We start from the raw sequence: 7,195 nt of genomic DNA on the forward strand, positions 1-7,195 counted from the left end.
ACTTTATGGCCAAGAAGGCAGGGGAAGAAACAGAAGTGCTAGAAGCACGAGAAAAGATGTGGCCGAGAGCATCAGCAATGCTCTGGACATCAGCAACTTCCTGGCCATTTGAGAGCAAGATGGAAAGGGGATGGGAAGCATACCTCCCAGTGACTTTCCGAATCTGGTCCCATACAGTTTTGAAACTGGTGGTAGAAGAGGTGCTAGTAGTAAACTTAATCCAAGACTCCCTTTGGCTTTGACATCGAACCTGCCGAGCATGGGCACGGGCCCACTGATAAACAATATGGTTAGAAAGAGAGGGATACCATTGGAAGGTATCCCAGGCCCGTTTTTGAGCCTTCTGTGCCTCCTGGCAGGCAAGACTCCACCATGGACGAGGATACCGTGGAAAACATGTCGAGGTCTTAGGAATAAAATGAACAGCCACCTGGGCAATACAGCCAGTCACTGCAACCACACAGACGTCTATTGATGGCAGACAGACGAAGGCAGAATCAAGTTCAGAGAGAGAGGTGAAAGATGGCCAGTCAGCCTGGTCCAGCTTTCACCGTGGCACTCGGGTCGGGTGGCATTGACCATGGCCAACCTCCCTCATAATGATAGGAAAATGATCACTGCCCCGTGGGTCACTGTCGACCATCCAAGAAAAGTGAGTGAAAAGTGAAGGGGAGCAAATCGAGAGATCAATGGCAGTAAAAGACTGACTAGGTGCATGAAGATAAGTATATGTTCCTGTATTGAAGATAGAAAAGTTGTGATCCGAGAGCATACGTTCTATGCAATGACCCTTCTCATCAATATCAGCACCACCCCAGAGAGGGTTGTGCCCATTAAAGTCTCCCAGAAATAAAAAGGGAGATATGTAGTAGAGAACAATAGCTTCTGAGCCTCAGGATAAGAGATGTTGTTAATAGTCTTCAAACTTCGATGACGAGGAACCCACTTTGAGACTAATAATGGCTGGAGACGGCTTAAATGGGTAATGAAGAAGCGTTATAGCGTTATACCTGATGATGACAAAACCTTGTCGAAACATTGTACATTTGCTGTCATGTTAAACTTATATTAAAGTCTTCAAACGTTGTATCTCTTTCTCCTCCACCCACTTAGGGCAAGACCTAAAGTAAGAGGGGTGGGAACAACTACAATTAACACAGTGAGGGTCCAGTTTGCACTCGTAGACATCGTGGCTCTTGCCACCACAACCCCTCTCCGATGTTTTCAGTGCCAGCGGTTCGGTCACTCAGAATTGGGAATATAGGTAGGATAAAATGAAATAAGACGGTCCCCCTCTGTGAAACGGCCATCCCTGTATATCATCAGTTGCGATTGGCTACTGTCTCGTGTGAATTATATGAAACCATTGTTTTTATGAACTCTGTATATGAACACACTGTTGGACGAGTGTGAACGTGAATGATCAAGCACCTCATCAATCTTTTTATTCTATTTTTTTCTGTTTTTTGCTTTTGAATAGATTCGATCTAAGGTAAGCAGTTTTAATTTTTTATTGCTTTAAAGTACATATTTTTTAGCTCAAACTCTAAAAGAAACACAACCCAAGTTCACTGATTTTTTTATAACGTGTGATTGCTTCATGATGACTGATGCAAGGTAAATTTCCTTTCCCCCGCAGGGCCTTCTTACTCCACACTAATGACATAAATTTCCACTTCTCTAGCACCTACTTTCTTTTGTCGTATTGTCGCAGTTAATACGCAACTTTCTTATGACCCATGATCTCTTCAATCCCTGCCGGGAGTATTTAAATTAATATTTAAGTTATTTGAATACAGTTGCTAAATGAAGAATTTAATTTAAATTACAGTTGTTATGAGTCAGATGGAATCCATTTTACCTAATTTTTGGTTCTGTTTTATCCAACCGTATAGGCAAAACGGCTCACATGCATCTTTTGAATATCTAAAAAGTTCTATGTCCAATCTTTGTTTTTAGCAATAAATGACATTTATAATATAGCATGGTTCGTTTTAACTCTTTCACTGCGGCTGGGACGTATATTTCCCAGTGCTCTCCTCCCCTCATACTGCGACTGGGATTTTTTTTACATTTTTGATCATCGGTGTTTAGGTGTTGTAGACACGGGAGGGTCATGTAAGTATGCCTGATGCACTTGACTCAGATTGCTTAGAAGATAGTGAAAGTGAGTCAAGTGGTGTTCAAATGTTTGATGATGAAGAAGTAATGAGACAAGAGGATGCTAGCTCTCCATCTAGCGATGATAGTCAAAATGATGAACTTGGACCCAGCAGAGGAAGGCGTGAATGGGTTAAAACCTTTTGCTTTTTCATGACGTTCGTCTTAATTGGTGAAACCCACATTCAAAGTTAAGGTGACCATATTGCTTTACATTTCTTTATCAATATTTATAATATTTATATCGTTATATAATCAACATAATTTCTATGAAACGGACAGATTTGATTATTTTCATTCTATAATTGTGAAGGTAATCTCTCAACAGTGACTTCACGAGTCCAGAAATTTATAGTTCAAAGAAAAAAAATTGTGTATCGTACATCCTTTTCGTTTTGTTGTTAAGCAAAAAAACTGCACAACGGAATGCCTTCACAGGGCCCACCGCAAAGATCGAATCCCAACTTTTAGCGTTATATAAATCTTCAACTTTACCCCTAAGCCACCGAGTGGAGGCGTGCATGGAACGTACTTTATTGAATGATACATTCAACTTATCAAGCCAACTACATTATCGATTCTGAGTATCTAAGTGTCGAAGGTGCTGTCTTTATATATTTGTTTTTACAAGATCCCGCGAAAAAATGCAATGTTAATTCTAGTCTAATAGAGAAACATATAAATCACACAGTTTCGGGTTTGTTTGTTTTTTTTGTTAAATAACTTGCTTGATAAAAACATAGAGTTGCTTGTTAGTTTTCACTATAAAAAACAAACGAAATTATCTAAGGAAAATGAATTCTTGTACCGAGTTATGAGTCAGCCTGGTTCATTAATCTAACTAGTCTAAACATGACGCGCAACTAATGATTCAGTGTATCATAAAATAAACAAACAACTTCAAGACTGGAGACCTAAGACGTTTCATTCATAGGTTTACAGTTCTCAACCACAGAATTCAGCCTTGTTTAAATTATTTCAGACGGTATTCAGTCCAGCCGTAAGACTAATAAGAAACGAATCCAATTTCCATGCAATCATTCATGATAAAAATGCGTACGTTTCACTTTTCATGGATGTTGTCCTATGGGTTTCTATCATGTTGTGTTCGTTTAAAAGCACTGAGGCATCCCAAAAGTATCATTTCTCACTTTTATTTCTCAAATTTATTCTTTTCTGGGTAATCTTTTCTATTCCCCGTATCCAAGTTTTGTGTCGAGGACAGCTGTCGAATTTCACGTCATTTTACAAATGGAAAAAGAGTTTCTTGAACCGAAAAAGCAGATAACATTCAATTTTCCAGCTGTACGTGAATGTCACCAGAGTGCGCCACGTTACACGCACTGAATGTAATATCCCTGCAACGTCGGAATGTGTTCATTTTGTTCAGTGCACGGTTTCGAGACACCTTTTATGGATTATAAAATTTCGTTAACTTCGTGTGAAGAATTGAACTATAAATATACCACGAGGTTAACACTAAACGTGAGGATATTTAAAAACAAAATTAATTAAATATGGCGTACAAAATGTTTTTAAAAAGCTGATCAGTTTGAAGAAACTAATATTCTTTTGTTTGTCCGCTAGTTATTTTACGTTTTGACAAGTTAGATGAATCCCCTAGAAATGTAAGCTATCTATATAGATTTTATGTATAAACAATTATGTCATGGAATAATTTTTGCTCTTATTTGACAAATGGGATTTTATCAGTTACGTAAAACAAAAATGAATTAATACTTTATACTCCATCTAAAAACACAGCCATTATTCTGAAAATTGATCAGAGAATTATTCTTAATAATGGTAAAAACTAATTAGAAGACAAAAGCACTTTTACAGTTCCAGATGAAAAATTTTGTCCATTATTATTAGAAGACTTAACTCTAAAACAATTTAATTGGCATTAGAACACTTTATAATGATTAGTTCTGTAAACTTTCTGTCCGTCAAAAACGAACTAACCTTTTGAGTTCGTCCTGCAATATAAAAATTAAAACATAAATGTTTTTATTTCCCCGAAAGAGGGCTGAAGGGCACCTGGAGGGATCACCTGTTTTAACCACTCGCATCCCTATACAGTAGTATGCTTTCTGTCAGTCAGTCAGTAGACACTAAAATGACGTCACATGAGGGACGCTTAACGTTACAATTTGTACTGCCATAACATCAGTAAAACGTGCGTATACCATGAATCACGAAGAGAATTGTGCACTCTGTAGGCTACAGTACAGCATGACATAGGAACTTCAAAAGCAAGAAATAGAAATATTTGTTACTCTTAATTGTGGTTCTATTTACCCTTGAAACAGAACACTTTCGAGGACCCTGCGGAAAAACATCTAGTTTTAATTTTGCGAAAAAACGTATGTGTAATAGAACAAAGTTTCGCACAGAAAAAAAATCAACATAATACAGACGTTTACAAAATTATAAATATCGTACTGGTTTTTATATCTTACTTGCTTAATATATTATGGTTAACGAGTAACACTAGTTCGTTTTCAGTAACATTTGCGAAAATTTGCTCATAAGTTTCAAATAGAGTGAGAAAAAAGCTGATAGCTGGAAAATCACTTATTATCTTATTAGCTGCAAGAAAATGAATTAGCTTTATTTTCATTGCTCGTTGGATTTCTGCTGCCCCTTACTAATAAATAACACGTGGAAAGAGATAATAATATTTGCTGCCATAAACTATTTGTTATTCTTGTCAAATAATCACTTGTTTTGTTTCGTTTTTAATTCTCTTTACCAAATCAACGATTCCCTTCACAGATGTGTTCACAAAATTCGTAATATAAGTATTAAGAAAAACATTCATTGCCCAAGTGCCCCATACGAGACGTTATTTATATTATACATCAGTTCAGTAGACGATCAACTCGCTAGTCAGAGGCCAATAATCAATATACCAAAACTCTTGATCCTCTTACATTAGAATATGTATATACACGTGTTTATCAGATGGTAAACCCCATCAAAATACTTGATCCACGTAATATTTTGGACATATTTTGTGTTTGTATGATTTCATACAAATAAGAACTAACTGTCCATTATGATAACGCTATTTTGAATTCGAACGATAACAGCTACCATTTTCAGCCTTTTAACAACGAAACATATTGATTCATGTAAGGCTTGGTTGAAGTAGTTTAATATATAAGAATAATATATATCGAAAGTATTTCCTCGTTCTAACTATATCCCATTATTTGAAAATGTTCGTTGTTCTACTGGGTTGTTCCGTATTCCTGAGCATGAAGTTAGAAAGAGGATTCTGTTTCTTTTCTGTAGTACATATTCTTTTATGCGTGTTTCAGAGGTTCAAACTGTTGAACCTATATAACCACGTTAACATAGAGGACAAAAAACGACCACAATATGTGATCGTTTTAGAGCAAGAATACTTTATTTCACTCTATAAAAAAAAAACCTCTGAATTCTTAGTTGTGGTTTTAATATAATTACCATTTCAAGCTGTGGATAATATTTTTTCTTACTATTTTTTGTTTAAGTTTCTAATGTATTTGGTTATGTACAGTAGAACGAGCATCAGCGGACAACGTGACACATTATGAATACAGTATTGTCGATGTCATTTTTCTCAATGTACTTTTGAAGTCGGTCCAATTGAAAAAAAACATCAAAAGGAATCATTTTGAAATAGATACACCGTTAAATATTTCAAATGTAGAAAAGAAATATAACACATAAAAAAATATACTAATCTTAAAAGCAATTCGAATTAAAGAGGCCAACATTCGCGGGGGAATGCAACACGTCTCCGCCACACAATCCCAGCGTGGCCAATTTTGACACCAGAAAAATTGAAAACTGTCTATATCACTGCTTGGGATCTGCAACGAGTATCTTAGTACTAAATCCTATAAACTGGTCGAAATATGGCCAAGGAATAGACTAAAACCTCAAAATTGTGCTTTTTGTGAGCTCTGACCCCCTAAAAAGACTCAAAATTGGCAAATCCAAATTCTTTGTATGTCAATGTGTTAGTAGCATAAAAATGTATATTTGTTACAATTTTCATCTTGATTGCTGTAAATGTAACAGCACAGGAACTCAAAATATACATTTTGGGATTGTTTTATCTTTGACCTCATTAAAAAAAGGCCTAAATAAAAAAAAATGAAAAAGGTATCTGGGCCGAAAAATGAAAGAAATGGCGGTCGACTGAAAAGTGTTTGAAAGAAGAAAAAAGAAAGAAAGAAAAAACAGTATGTCTCTCAGCAAAGACATGATTAGTCTTAGATTCAGTCTTTGTTTTCTTTAAGTGAAGCCTATAAAATGGTGTACAAATCCATTGTTATCAATATCATTCGAACTATACCTAATAAACAGTTATGTATAAAGTTGTTTTCAAAACATTTTGACCATATCGATAACTAGAAACGCAGGCTTCAATCGATTGAAGCAATATTCCGTGGCTCACAGAGGCAGCACATGCAGAATACATAAAGAAATCGCAATACATGTCTACGGATGCTTAACAGTGTGCTAACGTTTGTTAAGAATTGGGTAGAATAGCTTTAGCTGAGAAATATTAACTCGTTCTTTATTAAGTTTTGCAAGTGTTACAAGGTGATAAACATTTTACAAATATATAATTAGAACACACTAATCGTTTTGTATCACTATCTTTTACATATAGAATTAAAACACACTAATCGTTTTGCATCACTATCTTGCATATATAGAATTAGAACACACTAATCATTTGGTATCACTATCTTGCACATATAGAATTAGAACACACTAATCGTTTTGCATCGCTATCTTACACATATATAATTAGAAAAATACTAATCATTTTGTATCACTATCTTACACATATAGAATTAGAAAAATACTAATCGTTTTGTATCACTATCTTACACATATAGAATTAGAAAAATACTAATCGTTTTCTATCACTATCTTGCACATATAGAATTAGAAGAATACTAATCGTTTCTATCACTATCTTACACATATAAATTAGAAAAATCACTAATCATTTGGGTATCACTATCTT

Source organism: Limulus polyphemus, unplaced genomic scaffold, assembly GCF_000517525.1.
Source record: "Limulus polyphemus unplaced genomic scaffold, Limulus_polyphemus-2.1.2 Scaffold2, whole genome shotgun sequence".
NCBI classification, from domain to species: domain Eukaryota; kingdom Metazoa; phylum Arthropoda; class Merostomata; order Xiphosura; family Limulidae; genus Limulus; species Limulus polyphemus.